The sequence below is a fragment of the Euprymna scolopes genome, chromosome 13, assembly GCF_053919585.1.
Source record: "Euprymna scolopes isolate OS-2025 chromosome 13, ASM5391958v1, whole genome shotgun sequence".
Classification (NCBI taxonomy): domain Eukaryota; kingdom Metazoa; phylum Mollusca; class Cephalopoda; order Sepiida; family Sepiolidae; genus Euprymna; species Euprymna scolopes.
The window spans coordinates 84,825,810-84,847,090 of NC_136494.1; positions in this window are offsets into that span (position 1 = coordinate 84,825,810).

Sequence of the window (21,281 nt, forward strand, 5' to 3'; positions counted from 1 at the left end):
GTCAGCACGTTGTTGCATAGTTTATCTGATGAGCTGCCGGATCTGATGACCGTTCAAGATTCCAGCTTTCAACTTATCTATGGTCAATCCTTGAAAAACCTGACACATGTAAGTGAATCAGCCACTATTATTGCCAGAATCCTAGATGAACGGTTAGATTAAGTTGAGCTTTATGTGCAGCGGTGGAAAGAATATTCTTTCCCTGTCTACCAGAGTGTCGTTGATGGCGTTCGTTTCTTTACAAGGCAGCAGTTCATCCTGTACAGGCTAGTTCTTCTTCGTGTATGCTGAGCACCAATTTTTGGAAGATTTACAGGTTTTATTATATCAAACTGATCTCGTTTAGATATAATCACTTCGAACTATTGGACCTGGATATTACTTGTCCTTAATATAATCATTTCTAATCAAAACGTGACATTTTACTCTCACCAACTTCTTCTAAAATGCTCCACATATACATGTGAACAACATGAAAAAAAAACATGTTACGATAACATCAGTATTTTTTTTACATGGTAGTCACACCTTATCAAGGCCCGGAACCCACTCGGGGATAAGGGTTATTGCGTGTACAGTAATCAATGGGATAGTATCGTAGTAATAGATAGTATTGGAGATTTGATAAAGTGTCTTCCTTAAGGGGGCGATTGATCAGGAATTTGTTTACGTTGGACTTGAAGACATCCAAGTTGTAGTCAGGTGGGATACAAGCAAACGGAAGAGAGTTCCACAGGCGTGCACTTCTAAGAAAGAAGCTTTGTTCATGGAATCTACGTTTTGATTTTGACACATATAAAGAGTGGGGAAATTTTTTAGTAGTGGTTTCAGCTAGGCGGGTGTTTATTGTGAAAGATTAGCGAGGAGGACGAGTACTTGCCATGAAGGTAGCGATAAAACAAAGACAAGCTCGACAAAGTTTCTTCTGTGAGAGAGAGGTTTCAGGGAAGAGAAAAGGGCATCCCCCACTAAGCCACAAAGTCTATTTTGTACTCTGTCAAAGCAGTATAGACTGTTTAGCAACTCCTGCCCAGATATGGCAGCGGTACTCTATCCTTGGACGTATTTGACTTTTATATAGATAGAGAATTGCATCAGCAGTGAGATATATTCTGGAGCGGTAGAAGGATCCTACCATTTTCCCAGCGACCTTGGCAAAAGACTTGGTGTACGTGTTCCATTTAAGATCAGGAGTAAAGGTCAATCCCAGAAGCTTGTCGAAACATGGAGCCTCCCCAAGACGAGATCCATCCATTTCAATTGATGCCAGATGGGAATCAGAGCATTAATGATTGATTTTAGATGCATTAAAAGAAACCAGCCACCTCATTCCCCCACTGTACCACGCGCTCAAGATCAGAGGAGAGAAAATCAGAGAGAACTTTGTCATTTACGGCCTTTGATGTGTTGCTATAGATGGTCGTGTCATCAGCATAGATGTCAACGAATGATTTAAGTATGTGTTTTGGGAGATCATTGATTTTGATCAGGAAGAGAGTTTGACCCAGGATGGACCCGTGTGGGACTCCAGAATTAATACTGTGGGCCTCTGATTTCTGCCCATCAACTACTACTCTTATGAGCATATCAGATAGAAATGATTTAATAATTGAGAAAGCATTTCCAGTTTTATCGTAGCTGGAAATCTTGTGAAGTCGGCTTTTATGCCATACCTTATCGAAGGCCTTTGATATATCGAGAGCAATTGCCGTAGAAGGGAAGCCTTTGTAAAGAGATTCGCTAATCCTATAAGATATAACTGTTAACACATCTGCTGTAGATCTAGCATAATGGAAACCATATTGCATGTCACTAAGAAGATTATTTATGCTGAGGTGGTTGACTACTTCTTTATTTAATATGGATTCCAACAACCTACTCATGACACACAGGAGACTTATTGGTCTGTACTGAGAGGGAGATGACTTATCACCTGAATTCTTTAATACAGGACAAACTGATGAGGTTTTTCAGGGTGTTTGGAAGCACTCTCCTTAAGGCAACGCTTAAACAGGTTTGTAGTATAGGGGCAAGTTCTGGTTGAAGCTTTTTCAACACTTTAATTGGAATGCCGTAAGGGCCAGTTGCATTAATGGAATCAAGCCGTAACAATTACCCACTAATATGGCATCGGGAGGCCCCCCGAAACTACTGCATGTTCTAGAATCCATTTACCAAATGGCAATAGAGCAGCCCCATAACTTTGCATCTGCTGATAGGACAGTCTCCTTAGTGGTTAATCTAAGGTTTGGGTTTCTGACTATCAGGCGGGTAACGTCAGCCCAGATGAAAAGTTTAACTCCAGCACCCTCACTAATGACGTGGCCACATGGATAGACATAAAAACAGAAAATGTCCGATATCTCAGGCTACTGTTCACGAAGTACTACCGACCTGGAAACAAGATTTTTCTTCACCCTTTGTCAGAAAAATCACTTATTGGAAATTAGGACTGAGGGACAAAAAAGGAGATGTGAGAGTTACTGGAGCTGCCGATAATACCTCCAGAGTGCATTATCTACTCTCCATTTAAAAAAAAGAAAAAAATGTAAGAGGGACTTATTAATATCTACTTAATATAAGTCCGTTGCTCCATTCCCAATTTAGGACGATATTTGAAAATAGTCTCCCCTACCATATTAATGCGTGGATTTGTAATGTGGAGCACAAGGGATTACGTATCAGATATGAATAATAATAATGAAAACATTTTCACCTTAGAGGTTGGCATTTCTTCTTTGTGTATTGCTAACAGAACTAACCTTGAAGTTGCTTCGTTCACATCATTCAAACACGTACACCGTACTATATCAATAAGTTCTTAACATAATACACTTAAAAATCAGGGGCACCAGGATGGAGGGTGGGATATAACAGCATGTGCTTTTTTTTTGCTTTAAAAAAATTCTAACTTCTACCGTAGAAAAAATAAATCCTCGTTTGTGTTACATTCAGAAAATTTTACCTTGGCTAAACTATTTTCTCACTCATTTTCGTTAGTTCAGAGCATTGGAGTTAAACATTTATGCTACATCATGACAAAAATAAAGACAATAAATACATATAATAAAAAAAATTAAAATAAAATAAAATATCAGAAAATATTAAACCAATGGAATTTTTGTATTCAGCGCATCAAATTCATCCTAAATCAGCTGCAAAAAACACAGATAACCAATCTGTTGCTGATTAGCGCCTTAAATTGTAAAAGATGTTACATGATACGCACATTTGACAATAACTATACATTACTAAATATTACCGTGATGCATAGGAATCAGCCCCATTAAACTGCAGGGGAAGAAACTTGTAATGAATATGAATCAAAAAGATATTTCTAAATATATTCTCCGTTATTAAATGCTTTACGAAACGAATCTGTATCCCTCTATGTTACAAGTAAATTAATAAATTAATAAAGGCGACACCAAGAGACGATTAGAACTCGCCAACTGGCTCCGAGATAATGAGAAACGTGAGCCGCACAATCTCTGGACAAAACTTGCCGTCATTTAAATGCCTTTATAGGCACCATAAGTTATTGTCGCTTGTGGATCACTTAGAGCCAGGTTGTAAGTTATTTGACAAAGCAATTGACTCCTGTCAACATATGCGATTCGTTTGACCTTAACACCATGTTTTATCTCAAACTGTTGATTTGTGAGGAATGTTTCTATGTTGATAATTAGTTAAATATGCTGAGAATCCATGTTAGACCACAGCAGGAACAACGTCGTTAAGCCATATTTATGCAAGGTTTGACCCATCCCTATTTAGCAACTTAGCTGAGAGGTCACTTGCCTTCAAATGTAACCATAAAATTAAATGATTTCATCCGGATGCTTAATTCTATATACTCCCTCGTAATAAATATTTCTAATATAAAACACTCTGATATGTAAAACTATAACAACATATTTTTATTGGCAGTGACGGTGATTGATAATTGGTTGTTAGAAAGAAGATGTACTTACAGGAATTCGGCAGGTTGATTTTTTTTGTCGCCAAATCGCTAACCAACCCTCGATATCAATTTTCAGATTGTTATTACTTAAAAATTCGTGACAACGTGAAACGCCCCTACTGGACGGCAATATCACTGTCGCGGTTTCTCTATGACGTTTTTATCGGCGTAGGATGTTTAAATCAATTTACAATCGGATCCAGTTGTTTTTGTTTTCTTTGGTTCGCTTGCACATGCTTGTCTTCGTGTCAAATGACCTTTCATAGTTCTAACATTTCTCATCTATTGATAATTAATCTACTTATGTTGTCTCCTTTCATGTAGGTGTTTCCTGGTGTAAGGTGCATTATTCAAATAACGTTTTTGGAAAACCGACACTTGTTTTTATCTCTTGACATTTGATCAAGATATGCTTTTTCTTGCATTGCGTTCCCAAAATTGTTTCTATTGGTAAAAATGACGTTTTGTTACACGCGACCTTGATATATAATACGGACAGTGAAAGCAATTATTGCTACTAATAATTCACGAAAAGTTGTTCTCGAATAAAAGTAACATATATTTGCCGAATGGCCACACGTTTTTGTTAAGATAATATGGCAAATACTATTAACAATTTATTGAGAATAATTGAGATTCTGGAGAAAATCAATGGCCGCAATTTTAAATAATGTGTATGACAGTAAACAGTTTAAGTGAATTAAACTTCTGAAGTGTCCGCGAATGAACGGAGAAACCAGTGTTTAATACTAGTCAGATAACACGGAGGACTTAAAAATCATCCCTGGTAAACATTAAGCCACAAAAGTTTAGGATCAAAGGTACGTGCAGCAATCTTGTAAAAGGAGACCGACAGAGGCTGAATAGAGTGTGCCCTTGGAGACCAACTGTAGGTTGTCTTTGTTTGGATATGAAACTGAGGGTACCAATGTTTTTAGACATTTATTTCATATACAATTTCACACATATATATTACTTTATAATAATATTACCTATTTAATATCCATAAATTTATATATATATATATATATATATATATATATGTGTGTGTGTGTGTGTGTGTGTTTAGTATAGATGACGTAACCATGCCGCTATTTGAACGATTCAAAGTATGATTCAAGTATTATAAACTGCGGTTTTATAAGTTTTCAATTCGAAGTTATTAAATTTACATGAGGGTATTAGATTTCAGAATTGAGAAGGATAGATATGATCTAAGAGTATTATGTGTTTACAATATATATATACATATACATATATATATATTTTAAATTACATTTTCACCCCAAATAAGGCACATTGCAACTTTGATGTAGGGGGCTACTATCAGGGAGATAAACTACAGGGGTACAATGTAGGGAGTTCAGCAGCAAGATGTCAGTTCATGATACACTTGAATTTTTGCATGTCAGTACAGTTGGGGAAGCAGAAACATTTCGAGTTGTTTTGTTTGGGCATTGAAACCGTCTATCCGGTCTACAGCTTCCGGTTCGAAAAATTCTGCACATGCGGAAGTAAATAAAAATAAAGCCATGGAAGCCTTTTTTAATCGCCATGTTTTCGCATTTAGAATATGCAAATAAAAACAAAACTGTAAATTCCTTTTGCATTTTTTACATCGACATTTTACGAATTTCATTTGTATTTTTCAAAAAACAAAGCAAAACAAATATGTTTTTCTAATGAAATAAAACTAAACAAATATGGTTTTCTTCTGTAAAAAAAAAGAAAATGAGCAATAAACTACTTGATAATTTTAAAAAATATTTGGTATCTTTTACAACATAATCCTAAACCTAACCCTAACTCATTGTAGTTTACCTCCTAAAAATATATCAAAATCTACTTTTTTGGTTTATACGTTTCAACAACCTTTCAACAGATAATGTACAAAAAAGTGTCTTAAAAAGTAATTAAAAAATATTTCAAAGTGGGAAATCACTTTTCTATATGAATTTAACGTACAATAAGCACTTCTTGGCCACATAGCGGGTAACGAGACATGTAAACGTAAGCAGTTTTTCAAGTTTGGTGGCGTAGGGAAGGGGGAAAAAGAGAAAACAGGATGGGGTGGGGGCATACGTTCCAAACATTTAAAATACGTAGAAACACTCCAAAACAAAGATTTTCTTTGAAAAAGGTCTCACCATAAAATATATTTTAAATAGTAGTTTCCGATATTTTTAAGGCTTTTAATAGACACACACACACACACACACACACACACACGCACACACAAACTGTAGGGTTGACCTGTACAAAACATTCAATCGTACTTTTTTCCTTTTCGACAGTTTCAAATTTTTTTTCAACGGATTACACCCCTCTTATATAAAGGATTTTTTATTCAATTTAACAACAATGATGTTAAGACCTTTATTATCTAATGCAATATGTATTGTTTTCTCTGATCGCCATGTTTGTTTTCGAGCGCTTTTACATTCAGGTTTTGCGCGTTCATACATTTTTTTTGCATGGTCACTTGCACTTTTATATATTACTTCTGTATACTCACTATTGCATAGCTAACTACAACCATAGAAGTTTGAATGGCAATTCGAGTGCCAGACTCTGAAATTCGGCTGTATTTGAAAAGGAAGGAGGTTTGTCGCTTTTAAACGAAGGAGTTATTTTATAAAAGTAGAATTCGAGTCGGATTTTTATTTGTTTGTTTTTGAAAAGTAAAAAGTCGTCACTGTTAAAAGAACTTTAAATGCAATCTGGGCGGTTTGTATGCATTAAAAAGTCGTCATTTTAAACGAGAAATTTGGAGTGTAATTCTGTTATATTTGATGGAAAAAAGTTGTTGCTTTAAAACAAGTTATTTTAATGAAAGTACAATTCGAGTTAGATATTATTTTTATTTTTTTTTAAGAAAAAAGGTCGTCTCTGTTAAAAGACTCGATTCGGTCGACTTGTATTAAAAAGTGGTCGTTTTAACACGAGGAATTTGGTATGAAATTCCGCTCTGTTTTTTTGAAAAGAAAAAAGTTGTCGCTTTTTAACGAAAGAGTTAATTTATGAAAGTATAATTCGAGCCAATTTTTTTGTTTGGTTGTGAATAAAAAAAAGTCCTTGCTGTTAAAAGAAGTTCGACTGCGATTCGATCGACTTTTATGTAAAATGTCGTCGTTTTTAAATGAGAAATTAAAAATTAAGTTCGGTGTGCTTAGCCGGTTAGTGAAGGCTAGTGGTGTGTTTAGCCGAGTTGAGTGAGCCAGGTAGCGAGACTATCAGGGTTGTAAGTTTATGAGGTGATCTTTAAGTATCAGGGAGAATGTAGTTTGATGTGGTTTGCGTATAAATGACGCTAGAAACTAGAATGAGGGAACATAAGGCCGGCAGTCAAGATAGCGGGAGTTGAGTTCTGGAGAACCAGACTAAACGGGTCGGAACTGAGAATACTGACAAGAATCCAGTTCAGGTTTTTTTTATTAGAGATACTTAATTAAATTGAGAAAATACATATACATATGTAATGTAACACACTCATTCAGTTCATATATATATATATATATATATATATATATATATATATATATATATATATATATATATATATATAAGTAGGTTGTAGTTTGCTTGAAGCATTGTTGAAGAAAATTATAAGGTAAAATTAAAAGCCAAGAACAATGCGAGATTTTTTTTTTATATAGAGTAAAATTAAATGCAAACAAAAGAAATAAATTTCTTTTTTTTTCTTTTTCACAAATTTTAACTCTAAACAACAGTAATTTTTTTTTCTGTTGTATTCAATGGTGTTATAAATCTCAATATATTTCAGACTTATTAGTCCTTTTTCAAGAGAAGACAGCGGAAGAGTGTTCAAAATTGGAAAAGTGGCCGCAGAGCCTGCCACGTGATACTGCGAAATATAGAACAAAAAATGACGTTAGGAGAACGTTAAAATAAATCAGTTGATGTTTGAAATACTTGTTGCGTTTGTGAATCAAGGGAGATGACTATTCAAGCAAGGTTTTTTTTTTTAATTATTGTTTTTCTTATGTTTTAAACTTATATTATAAAAGCGGAGCTCAATTCCAGTCTATTGTTTAGTGTGGGAGTATTTTTTGAAATAATTAAAGATTCGAGGATACGAAGTTGACCTACGTTTCTTGAAGAAGCAAGGATGTTGATGTGAAATCTGGTTCTGAATTAATGCAAGTGCGAATATGTTTATAGAACGACGAAGCAGTAGTGTTTAAGTGCTCTTTAATGCGGTGATGAAGCAATCTGGTAGTGCTTCCGATGTAAGATGCACTGCATTTAGCGCATTGTAGGTCGTAAACAACGTGGTTCTTAAAGCATAAACCTGTGTGTGATATTGGGCAATTAGAGAGTGAACAAGGGGAAGGTGTATGCGATGGATGTTTTCGGTTGAGTTGTTGTCTTAAAGTAGATCCAGTGTGGATGAGTTGAATGTTGAGTCCCTCGCTGCGGATGGCTTTTCGGATTGAAGATGAGATTTTGTCACTGAGGAAGGGTAGTTTTAGAAAACAATTGTTAGAGGAGGGTCGGGTGTTGCGTTTTTTCTTTTTAAGTGAGGATAGGATCGTATTATGGTAGGCGTTTAGTGAGAGGGTCTGTAGGAAATTGTTAGTGTGTGTATGTTTGTCGGAGATGTTAGTGCATTTGTCTTGTATGCGTGAGATTTCGGCATGTGCGTAGTTTAGTTTGTCCTTGAGAGGTAGTGCAGATTTGAAATGTACGAAGAGGCGTTTGCTGGCGGGTTTTATGTAGAATTCAGTGCATATGGCACCATTTTTTTTATTTGCATTTTAAAAGCAAGTAGAGAAAGAGATTCAGAAGAGTCTGGGTGTTCTATAGTAAATTTTAAGTTTGGGTCGGCGTTATTGAATTTGTGGAAAATGTTAATAGCTTCTTCGCGGGAGTATGTGATAATTAAAATGTCATCGATATATCTAGTAAAAAGGAGATATGAGTAGCAGGTACTAAGGGTGTGTCTTTCGAGTTTGTCCATATAAGCAATGGCAAGAATACCGGATAGACTGGAGCCCATGGGTAGTCCAGATACTTGTTTGAACGTGTTTTGTAGGAAAGTAAAGTATGTGTTGTCTACTATAATACGGAGGAGTTGTAAGAGATCTCCTGGAGTAATTCCGAAGCATTGTGGGTTTTTAGATGCTATAATGTCTGCCATGAGATTGATGGCTGGATGTGCAGGAATGGAGGTGTATAAAGAAACGACGTCTAGGCTAAATGGGTATCTGTATAGTTTGAGTAGATGGTGTGGTAGATCGTTGAGTCTGTTAATTACTTGGTTGGAACTACTAACATGGGCTGGGAAGGTAGAGAGTAGAGGTTTAAGTAGGCGGGATATTAACCAAGAGATTTTATAAAGGGGACCGTTAACGCTTGAAACAATGGGTCTGATCTGTGTGTGTGTGTGTGCTATTTTTGTGGGTTTTAATAAGGTGATAAAAGGTAGGTAATTTGCTGTATTTAGTAATAAAATTTAGTATGTGTTGTTTTGGGAGATTTCTTTTAAGACAAATTTGAGACGCACTTGCATTAATTCAGAACCAGATTTTCACATCAACATCCTTGCTTCTTCAAGAAACGTAGGTCAACTTCGTATCTTCGAATCTTTAATTATTTCAAAAAAATACTCCCACACTAAACAATAGACTGGAATTGAGCTCCGCTTTTAAAATATAAGTTTAAAACATAAGAAAAACAATAATTAAAAAAAAAAACAACCTTGCTTGAATAGTCATCTCCCTTGATTCACAAACGCAACAAGTATTTCAAACATCAACTGATTTATTTTAACGTTCTCCTAACGTCATTTTTTGTTCTATATTTCGCGGTATCACGTGGCAGGCTCTGCGGCCACTTTTCCAATTTTGAACACTCTTCCGCTGTCTTCTTTTGAAAAAGGACTAATAAGTCTGAAATATATTGAGATTTATAACACCATTGAATACAACAGAAAAAAAAATTACTGTTGTTTAGAGTTAAAATTTGTGTGAAAAAGAAAAAACAAACAACAAAAAAAAAAGAAATTTATTTCTTTTGTTTGCATTTAATTTTACTCTATATAAAAAAATCTCGCATTGTTCTTGGCTTTTAATTTTACCTTATATATATATATATATATATATATATATATATATATATATATATATATATATATATATATACCACTATCAGCCGGTCACTGAGGTGTGACCGATAGACGTGGTATAGTAAATGTCTTAAAGCGGTCTCATGAAGATATGAAGATGGGCCAGTCATTAGGGTATGTGTAGTTAGAAGAAAATCATACCTGAGATGTTGGATCTGGGCGTGACTCCTTTCTTTTCTCAAGATGATCTCTTCACCCTGGTGGCATTCTGGTTGAAATCTTCATCCCTTTGTCCTCAGGGCCGCCTTTCGACTTCAGACATTTATGGAGGCATTCATGGCAGACACAAGAAAAAACGACACGCGACACAATTGTAATATACATAAGGTATAACTAACTATTTTATTTCACAAAATATATATTACAATACATATTACAATTAATTTTTACAATTAAAACTGGATAATAGGCTTTTCGAAGCGAACTAACCTACCCTAACTAGGGTTGAGGGAGTACCCCCCCCCCTTATTTACGGAGAGACAGGCTATGCGTCCTTACATCATGGTGGTCGTGCAGGAAAGAGACAGAAAGGGAATTATGGGAAGGGATTTCTTTGTATCTCTACGCTCATGGACAATTTACCACCCGTCCATGCTCTGGAGTGTGTTAGAAACAGTGGCACAAGTAAATAGTGCCACACACACACACACACACACACACACACACACACACACACACACACACATATATATATATATATATATACACACACACACACACACACACATATATATATATATATATATATATATATATATATATATTGTTTTATTTTCGATCCAGTCCCGACTGTTCTGGTTATCTTCAGTCCATTCACGAAGACTCATATGTAGATCCGCCCTGTTCCGGCTTAGTTAAGGTCAGGGAAGTCCACCATCGAAAATGCGCCACCCAAAATACTGTAGATGACTGATGGTCTACTTGTGTTGCATGTTTAGTATTTTGCGTAACTACTTTTTCCAGCACCTCTCACCCTCAACTTAAACTTTTAAAGAAAGTAAAATGGCAGTTCAATCAAACATTACGATCAAACTAGGCGTAAACTCCAACAAAACCAATTTGCTTCCTCTCTTGAGTCTTGCATTCACGAATATCCGCGAACTGAGAACTAATTTAGAACATGTTGAATCATCTCTCCTAGCAAACACTCCGGATATCTTGGTGCTAAGTGAAACTGACCTACACGACTTCATCCCCTCTAACCTCTTTAACATGACTGGTTATCTCCAACTTTACCATAAGGACTCAGACAAACATATGTCCGAACTTGAAGTCTTTATTCGAAACACCCTCCCCTTGACTAGAGAATCAAAACTAGATTTAGCCAATCAGGCCTTTATATGCTTTAGACTTAACCTGTAATATAGCGTAAGCTACTTATATTTTCTATACCGCCCTCCTTCCACCCAGGAGAACCAAGTCACTGACAGCATAGATCCACCACTCCTTCTTGATACTAACACGCAAGTACATGTATTTGCTGACTTTAATGTCCACCACAGTAATTGGATTGATTTCTCTACTTACACAGACAGAGCTGGTAGCATAACACATAGCTTCTCTACATTTCCTTCCTTATCAAAGACGGTTACGTTTCTGACACGTTCTCCAGACCAGCAAGATCAACAAGCTTAAATTCTAGATCTGTTTCTGACCACAGTTATCGATGATTATTTAACGAATGCCCTTAGCCCACTCGGGAATGCTAATCACGCTGTGTTAATGGTAGAAATTGCCCTAAATTCTCGACCCAAAATTGAAGAGCCATTACTCAAAACGACAAAGTATTATAAGAAAGCTAAATAGGAAGCCATCAAGGATCTCATCAGAGATGCCCTATGGGGAAATATTTCTTCTCTTTCTGTAGAACAGTGCGCAAATTAAACCCCTAAATAATTTAAAGCGATAGTTGAAGTTCATGATTCCACGCGGAAGCTTTATAGCAAACCCAATGGTTTACTTCTACTCGTGCAGCTGCTATCGGCCAAAGGCAGCATGCATATCGCAGTTTATAAGTCCATTACAAACAGAAAGTTTAGAGAAGCTAGAAGTAACTGCAAAGAGAGAATACCCCCGAATCACCAGAAAACGCATCGAAGCGCAAAAATTTGGAACTCGTGATTTCTGGAAAATCTACAACATTGTAGTAAATAATAGGCAATCAACAATTCCCCCACTATCCAACAATCATGAGGTTGTTTGGGCGGCAATGAGAAGGCTACCATACTTGCTTGTCGGTTTGCTCCAAATTCTATATTGCACCCAATAAACCTTTTCCTTTGCGGACTGACACCACACTAGATTCTCAGGTACATGATATCATAAAAAAACCTAGTCATCTCCGAAGCATGTGCACCCGATCTAATTCCGACTATACTATTGAATAAATGCTTCGCTGAGGTTGCTCTAGCCTTCTCCAAACTTTGCAACAGATTCCTTAACGAATCCTTCTTTTTCTGAGTTCTTGAAAACTGCTTCTGTGATTTACAAGAATTCTGGCGAAAAAACTGAGCCATTTAATTATGGCTCCATTAGCCTCCTCCCTGTTTTCGGCAAAATATTTGAGTCCATAATTAATCAAGCTCTAGTCCATCCCATTATAGATGGTAAACATCTGACTGGCCAAAAATATGGATTTAGGCAAGCCCATACTACAGCAGATATCCTAACTGTAATCTGCGAACATATATACAATATACCGAACAAAGCAGGGAAGGGTAGTGCAGTAGCCTTAGATAGCCTTTTTAACCGATTTCAATTATTCTTTGTTTTATCACTGAGTGAAAAAATAAAGGATAAGTTATAGAATTATTTATATACTATTAAAAGTCTACTACTATTATTGGTTAAAGAAATGATATTAATTTGAAGTGAAACACTTTAGATAATAAAGTGCGCAGAAATGTTATACTAAAAATATCTTGTTACAAATCCACTTGCAACTGAAGAATTAACTCTATTTTATACCTCTGGTATAACTCTTTAGAACACAGATTTAATAAAATGGTTAAAGCAAACAATTATTAAACTACAATAAACAACGCAAGAATTGTCCGCTGGTAGTAAACATTTCTAACTCATCCCCATCGGCATGAAATATTTTTACAATTATAATTCCTTCACTACACATAATTTCTGTGCTTTTCTCTTACAGAAAATAACTTCAACACAAGAAAGAATACTAAACTTATAATCAAGTTCCAACAAGGCTTGAACTGGTTTTAAATAGTTAATTGAATTTCCCTTTTTTAATGTTGATTGAAAACGGAAAATGGAAAAACGCAGTTATTTCTTAAACAGGAATTGCTGATTGAATAATGTATAGATTTCATTTAAGATCTGTTATTCAAAGGAGAGGAACTAAAAACCGCTTTTTGTTAGAAATTCTATAGGATGCTTTGATAAATTTTCGAAGGAATTTCTTAGGGAAGATAATTTTAAGATGATTTACCATACAACTATTATACATCTTAAAGCTGGTAATCTTGTTTATCCCTATATATAATAACAAAGTCGCAGTTTTCCTCCCCTGGATCAGAATACTGTATGCTTACAACAAGTTTTTTTATGTCTACACTATTAGCCAATGTCTTATGCAATTATAGAACGATATTTTAGACACATCAATTCCTTATATTAACACCCGACATGTAATCCTAGGATTGACACCATCATCATCGCAGTCACCTACAGACGGAGTAGTTCCTTAAGTCCCTCCTAATCACTAAGTCCTCCCGCCGTACCCCCTACTCCGCGTAATTTTACACACAGGGTACTTATATTGAGACCTCACACATCATAACTAGTCTATAAACTCATAGACTTAGCATTCTCCTTCCATTCCTTGAAACAAAAAATGAGGTCTCCCCAGATATGTTCCTGCTTTTATGATTGGCTGATATGGGGCATTCTCTTATTCCAGAATGAAACTTATTCCGGTGTTTAACGAACGCTTCAACTACTTTACGTTTTTATCCTAGCTTACCGCTAAATACATACAATTACATTTTAACCAACTAAAAAGCATTCCAAACTATTTAACAACACAAAATATAATCTACATTTCTTTTATTTATCGTTTTTTTGTGGGGGAAGGGGGTTCATTATTCATAAATGCATGATAACGTGTTTCCTTATTTTCGTAATAGAAAACATAACGAATTCAGCGAGCGTAGCAAAAATAGTTCCCTTTTTAACCGATTGCGCGTCCAGTGTTCTTTCTGAAATTAGTTTAACTAGAAAAACACGACGTTATATCGCTGACGTCGTCGTGGAGCAGTGGATATTGGGGCCACCTCGTAATGTACGGGTCTCACGTTTTTCGTCCGTGTAATGGATTATTCTCTTGCTTTTTTTGTGAAAGTTTTACCATTTAAACATGGTTATTTATGTGATTTTTTTCATTTGCGGCTTGTTTATTTTCCTGTCTAAATATCTTCTTTTTTATTTTTCCATGCTCTTTTTACGCCTCGCCCTTACTACACCACCTCTACACACCCGGACAACGCCTTGCGATAAATATGTATTTTTCGTGTTTTTTTCTCCATTTTTTCGTTTCTTTTTATTATCGAATTCAAACAGTTTTAGGTTTTCTTTTCCCTTTTTATTTGTTTTCTTTTTATTATCGAAATGAACCGAAAAACTTTGATTTGTGTTTGGGGCGTTTCCATTTGATTTGTTTTCTGGTGTTACTTTTATTTTTATTTTGTTTTTATTTTTTTGTTACTGTGATATATGAAATAATTGAAACTAAGCACTGCAGTAATTAATTAAAAAAAAAGAAATGATAAATACACGGAAGAAGTTTCGTTTCATTTCCTTAGGATAGGATTCCATGTTTCTTGATCGCATTATTTTGTGTGGCTGTCAGTAGGGATTCGGTTGATCGGTCTAAGTGTACTTGCTGCAGCTTTAGCCAATTGTTATATCCTATTTACAAAATCCATGTATTACTTAATTTTCTCATTTGATATGTATTTTTTAAAATTATTTGAATTTAGCCGTATTTTGATTCCCTTGCGTAATATGCATTGTTTTCTGCGTCAAACAAATATAATCTTTTAATATATTCATCCGTTTTCTATCAGTTTCATGTGTTGTATATTTGTATATGGTTCCTTTAATTGCATTTTCTCTTTAATCGAACTTAGCTGATCTACCTGTTTTAAGAACAGCTTACTTAACCTGATGAAATAAATAACACATCTTTGCTCTCATGCCATCTCTACAACCTTAGTCTATTTTTCTAGATTTTCTGAAATGTTTCTAATTAAATATCATTATATATGATGTCGTTGAATCAGATTATACTTTTAATGTTTTTAAAGGAAATTAAGCAATCAACGTTAAAATGTATATCTTTTAATACACACCCATTTAGAATCCAAACTGGAAATAAAAAGGAGCATTCAAAGATTAAGAGTAGACAAGAGTGAAACCGGGTTTTTATACCATTGTCGTATTCAATCTATACCGTTGCAAATATTACATACTTAACTATAACATACCCATGAAAATGCTGTTTCCTACTTACGCGTACAGAACAAGGAAACGTATATCTTTAACTGATGAGTCAGCACTTGTCAAAACCCAAAGAAAACTTGAAGATTAAAATGAAATGAACATCAGGTGAACGGCAAGGCAACTTTATGATGATTGTTCATGATTGCGGTGATTGGGATGAACTTGATTATTTAACAAGGCACGTGAACAAGAATTTGTTTACATTGGTCTTGGAGACGACCGTGTGGTATTCACGTGGGAGGCAGTTCCGTGGTATTGTATTCGACACAAAAAACGTTCTAAGAAATAATATTTGCTTATGGATGTTTCTTTTGGTTTTAGTTAGAGAGAGAAAGAGTGAGAAAGAGAAAAAGATAGAGAATGGGAAACTATTTTGGCAGTGGTTGTAGCTAGATGAGTTTTTTTGCTCTGTCATTGACAGCCCAATAAAAATGCTGTCATACTAAACGAGATGGACCGAAGCAAATGATATTTGAAAGGCGTCATGGATCGATGTAAACGAAAATTCAAACTATTCCGATTAACTCACTTCCCGACAAGGGGAATAGTAAGATAAAGGTCGGTTTTTAATGTTTGGGGAAATCCAGTTCTCCAGAAAATCGACAATCTGGATTGGAGCATGAATAAAAGTTGAGTCATCTAGAAAGATTTTTTTTCCTTCATTGAAGGAGTACAAATAGATGGACTCAAGTAAGAAGAGGAACATATATTAGACGTTGCTCATTGTCAAAAGGCCCGAAACAGACTGATCAGCGAGGAGAAGGGCCAATGATTAATCTCAAATTTCATATGTTCCGCATTATAGGCCCATCTCCAACTACCACTCATCTACGCAAGGTTACATCCTTATGCCTCTTCTACAAGTATTCGATATAATATGTTCTGATAAAATCATAGTACTTTCTCCTCACGTTGAAGAGCATACTGCTTATAACTTTACAAGTAGAACATCCCATCCCTTCATTGCTGAGATGCTTAGGTGTCGGGAAGCCTTCCACTTTAATATTTTTGCCTTGAACGAGATAGGTTTTGAAATTGGCTGTACTAACATTGAGAAGTTTAAATATACTGCAAATCGATTCCTCGCTGTTACTCCTCCCACAGTCCCCTGTAAGACACAATCCAAAATATCCCTTGTGTTTTAGGTAAGAATATGCCTTGCGAGAAACAGTGAAAACAAACGTTTTTTTTTATAGAGACGCATGGACCTATTTAAAGTGGTCCTGGATATGACCTTAAACTATATCCAGTGGTGAGGCTCCAGCTTGCGGGCTTTGAGGAGTGTGGAGCCACTCTTTAATTGCCACTGCTCCCAGGTCCACTCTTACCTGGAGTGGTAGTACCTGTTAGGGTCCCAACTATGGGTTAAGTAGAAACCGACTTGAAAACAAAAGTATTCTATTAAAAAAAAAATCTTCAAAATCTTTTAATTCGGTATTAAATAACCTGAAAAGGGTTGATCTGCCGTAAAACAAAAACAACAACCTATGTAAAATAAATTACGTATATTCAATCAGCGCGTGCAGCAATGGAAATGCTACTTGTAAATGAAAGGTAACAAACATACAAACAAAGCATGGTGATACATTGTCGCATCTTAGAAGGGTTGGAGGTGTTTCTACTTGAGCAAGCTTTCCAATCAAGGAAATGTGTGCTTACTTCTTCCGCTTTTGTTGTTTTTTATTTTTGTTTTGATGCCTTTCAATTTTCGACGTTGCTCTTCCTAAATCGACGTTTTTACGACTGACCTCACAAATGAGTGTCGAAGCGATTTCCAAGAGATTATTCCATTATATAGCCAATTACAGCATTTGTCGCTTAAATGGATCTCTTCCATTACGCGTCTCTGGCGAAAGTCGCACGTCATTATCCAGTAAAACAACATCAGTAAAAAAAAAGACAACATGAATACGTAAAATAAAAGCCCAAATTGACATTTTCCTCAATTAAGTAGATAAGTTTATTAATTATATCCATCCCAAAACGGAAAATAAACAATTAAGAAATGATGCGTTTCCGCCCATCAGAAAATGATATTTTAAGCCGTTAATAGAAACCCAGTCAAACATCCACACACACACACACACACACACACACACACACACACACACACACACACACAATATATATATATATATATTTATATATATATATATAATTATTAAAGGTCTATGGTGAGACAAAACAGCAAAATGTACTGCACTTATTTTGCAAAGGAGAGCATAAGTATATTTACTCTGTTAAAAAAGTACAAATAAAAATTCCACTCAATTGCGTCTATCAGACTTACTGTATGCACACAAATACAAACACACCACACACACACACACACACACACACACACACACACACACACACACACACACACACACTATGAGCTCTAGTGCTTCTGTTGGGGATAGAAAAGGTGCTTCGTGATATGCGTACCGCGAAGATCATCATCTCTCTCTCTCTCTCTCTCTCTCTCTATATATATATATATATATATATATATATATATATATATATATATTGTTTTTAAAGCTGCCATAGCCAAGGGTTGTAGTAGCGGACAAGCGCCCACTAAATATAAAAAACTCTCCTGGCGTGCGTTCTCGATAGCCTGTGACAACCAGAGTCCAAAGTCTAAAGTCCAACGCCTCACGGACCAGACTCTCCAACGACATTTAGGAGATTGAGGATTCTCAAAAATCAGACAGGGCATTGACATCGCGGTCTGCAGGAGATACGACAGAGGATCCCTGAAGAAGCAACAATTCACCTTTTTCGGACGAAATGAGGAAGATGGACAAAACTAATCGAAGACTTATCGGGTTTTGCTGCCTCCGCAAACAGTGTGTTACCAACACCTAGGTTCAAAACAAAGTGCGCCACAAGGTACCATAGAGTCGGCCACGAAGCACTGACACTTGCTGAATCCGACATTACCAAAGCGGACACTATACACAACGTCTGCAACACCAGAGTTTATCACACCACCGATTGTGATAATGCCCGTTCCCTTTTGTTATAGGTGAAAATAACTTCGGAAAGGATCTACTACTATTTTAGAAAGAACTGCCAACCTAGAATTAACACCATTTCCTTAAGTAGGCTCTCACTAACAACCCAGCTCACGTCGCAGGTGATGGATGGAACTCTCTTTCTCCTACAATCTACAACATTACGGTCGCTAGTTATGGGAAAAAAGAACGAAAGACCACGGACTGGTTCAAGCCAATCTCTCTATTCTTGAACCAGTTCATATACAATGGTGACCACAACCAGAATAACTTCCAGTCTCGCACACCGCTGTGCCAATGACTGTTGGCTATGCCTGTCAGACAACCCAGATAGCCTTCTAATCCGGCAGCATCAGGGGCATGTATAAAGGCATCAAGCAGGCAAACAGTAAACTAACTAAAAGATCTGTGCCATTGAAATCCGAGTCTGGGGAAATGAGTTAAGCATTACGTAGGTATAAATGTTTCCTAAAAGACCCTGGACAACAGCGACGACCTGCCCATCCTCGAGGAGGTTTACTCTGAACCAACACTTGATGCGCTCGGCAAAGCCATTGATTCACTTACCAATAGGACTGCCCTTATCGAGGATGGCATACCACATGAAATGTTCAAATGTGGCAAGTAGGCCCTCTTCAAGCCACTTTATGAGCTCTAGTGCTTCTGTTGGGGATAGAAAAGGTGCTTCGTGATATGCGTACCGCGAAGATCATCATCGGTCTGTATAAAATAAGATCACAGCTAGTGCAATAACTACCGGGAATTTCCCTGCTGAGCATCGTTGACAAGTCTTTGTCAGAGTGGTTCTTTTCAGACTTTAGGTCTAGCAGAGCGAATCTACCTAGAATCCCAGTGTGGCTCCAAGAACGAGAAATCCACTGTGGATATGATTTTATCCATTAACCAGCTCAAGGAAAATTGCTGCGAACAGCAGATGCCTCTCTACAGCGCCTTTATCAACCTTACCAATACGTATGACCTGGTCAGTAGAAAAGGGATGTTTCAGCTCCTGTAGAAGATTTGTTGTCCTCCTTAGCTGCTCAGCAAAAGTGTCTCGTTCCTTTAAGATATAAAGAGTGTTGTGAGCTTTGACGGGGAAACCGCCAAGCTCTTTCTCAATCCAGAACGGAGTTAAACAAATTTGTGGCTTGCTCCGACCTTGTTCGGCATGCTTTTCTCACTCCTCCTGAAGTTTGCTGTTAAACACTCACCTACACACCAGAAGTTATGGTAAACTTTTTTTTAACTTTGTCCGGTTGAGGACTATCAACACAAAAGTTCGCACAGTACTTATGAAAAAGTTTCCATTTGTTGACGCTGTTGCTATCAAGGGGAGAAGCTCCAACAACTTATCAGCTGGTTCTCCTACACATGTGAGGAGTTTGGCCTGACCATCAGCATCTAAAAGATAAACGTGATAGGATAACACTTACCTTTGCCACTCTTTATCAGCATCGATGGCCGAATCCTTGAGGTTGCTGACCAGTTCACCTCACTCGACTCCACCATCATTAGCAACCTGTTTCTTGACAACGAGATTGACACACACATCACCAACGTTGCAGGCGTGATGACCAATATGAGATAGACAGCGTGGAGTAACAGCTGGTTGACTCTCAACACCAAAATTAGGGTGTACCAGGCTTGTGTGTTCAGCAGGCTCCTATGCGATTGAGAGTCCTGAACCATGCCTTGAAAATGACCTGAAAATCTTTTATCTACGCTACCTGTGTCGTATCCTGGGGATTACATGGCAGGACAGGGTCACAAACATCGACGTTCTAGGGAGTGCTGGGTGCCTCAGACTGCACCGCCTCCTCTGTCAGTGCAGGCTTCGATGGTTGGATCATGTCCACTGAATCATTGGTAGTTGTACACACAGACACAGACACACGAACGCTACTACTTTATATATATATATATATATATATATATATATATATATATATATATATATATATATATATATACTCTTATAAATTCGGTTTTCTTTTGTGTATATCGATATTCATAATAAAAAACCTCTTTTCTATTTATTTAAAAAGAAAATAGAATTTTCTTATATCTTGGTTGTGGAATTGCATTCACTAGCAAACGATCTAGCTAATGTTCTTTTAAACATTCATTTTAATTAATTCCCTATTATGTGCTTCGGGTTTTTAATGAGTTAATCATCTTTAGTTAACTATTACCTGTAATTATATTCATGCAGATATTCTATATGATTTATACTTGCATAATATTTGCGCAAAATTTTTTATAGTAAACACAAAATTGTTTCCATATATATTTATGTATACGTATATATTTTTGTAAAACAAATCTATCTATCTATCTATAAAATTTAACATGTCTGTGTGTCTGTCATTGTGTCTGTGTTTCTGTGTATCCGTCTGTCTGTGTACATTTCCCTACGCAATAACTCTGCCAATTTTAAGTCTACAGACTCGAAATTTGATATACAAGGTACTGAGATTTGGGAAAATCTATGTGACCGGTTTTCGATCAGACATTTTGCTGTTAAGGGGTCAAAGTTCAACGATTTGACCTGTGAGAACTCTACCAAACTCCTCGGACAATTTTGAGATATAGATTCCTTGGCAATGGATCTAACTTGAAATTTTAGATATAGATTCCTTGGCAA